Raw genomic sequence first — 1,544 nt, forward strand, 5'->3', positions numbered from 1 at the left:
CGCTGATTGGCGTAGGTATACGCGACTGTAATGGGCAGAAATTAGTAACTACCGCTAGACTTGCGTGCTCCGGGCTGTATGTTAGTATAAATAATAATATAATTAATTAATTCTATAATAAAATTCTAAATGTTATTTTGTGGTGCACGTGGCATTTTCTTTGGAGTTGAGTCGCCTTATGGGGCCAAATACACTTTACAGTGTAAAGTTTACACACTATAGTCACAGTGTAAGAAAAAAAAGTTCTTTTGACTTTGAATTAGGCGCTCATAACATTGTATACCACCAAGAAAACAAGACTTTGTTACCATCTGACACTTATAATAAATAGGTACTTAGTGTATGTACCCTGTGACTGCAGATGTGCAAGTTGCGGAAAGTTTCAAAAAAGTTGGAAAAGTTCTCGGAAATTTCTGTAATTATCGCAAGAAATATAGGAAATTTAAATTTAAGGAGCGGAAAGTTTCAATCCGCATAAAAAAATGTGAGAAGTTTCCGAAATTTTGGTAAATGAAAATTTCCGCAATTTTGGAAAGTTTCCTTTGGCACATTTAGTACCCGTGTCTACCCTAATGGGCGGACGAAATAATTGTAAAAAGTTGTGCGCTTGTTTTAATCACTTCTAAACTGTTAGTATAAAAAAAACCGGCCAAGAGCGTGTCGGACACGCCCAAAATAGGGTTCCGTAGCCGTTAGAAAAAAATTAAGTAATATTTTTCTAAGGATTTCGTATTTCATACGGAATCTTCCAAGTTTAGGTATATTTTATACCTTAGGCTGCTATTTACTCATACTACTAATAATTCTCAAGCAAACTTAGCCGTTATAGTTTTCCTTGAAAGTTTGATATAAGTACTAACTGCCATCCTGAATTTTTTCAAGTTTTTCCACCCACCGGTTTAAACCTAGAGGGGGGGGGGCGCTCGATTTTAATGAAAATTTGCAATTTAAAGTTGAATATTTCGCAAACAAATCACTGAATCGAAATACCGTCTTAGCAAACCCCTAATGATTTGACCTATCCAACGATACCCCACACTATGGGGGAAAAAAAATCACCCCCACTTTACGGTCTATGGGAGGTACCCTAAAAATTTTTTTTTGAATTTTTAATTATACCATTTTGTCGGCATAGTTTACGTATATATCCGTGCAAAATTATAGCTTTCTAGCATTGATAGTCCCTGAGCAAAGCCGCGGACGGACAGACAGACAAACAGACAGACAGACAGACAGACATGGCGAAACTATAAGGGTTCCGTTTTTGCCATATTGGCTCCAGAACCCTAATTAAGATGCGAAATTACTGATTGACCTTGCCAGATAAATTATAAATTTTCGTTCACTATTTTGATGTGACATATTTATTATACTTAATACGCGTTTTATTTTTACGTTTGTATTCAACACCTGATTTTCATACAAAGTCCACTGTTCAAAGAGACTTTCTGTTATGCTATAGGCAGCGTTGAAGTTTGGACGATTGGTCGCTGGTGGACTAAAGACAGCGCCTTCTCGTTGCGATATGCCGACTGCTGAAGAGC

Source organism: Choristoneura fumiferana, chromosome 16 (assembly GCF_025370935.1).
Source record: "Choristoneura fumiferana chromosome 16, NRCan_CFum_1, whole genome shotgun sequence".
Taxonomy (NCBI): domain Eukaryota; kingdom Metazoa; phylum Arthropoda; class Insecta; order Lepidoptera; family Tortricidae; genus Choristoneura; species Choristoneura fumiferana.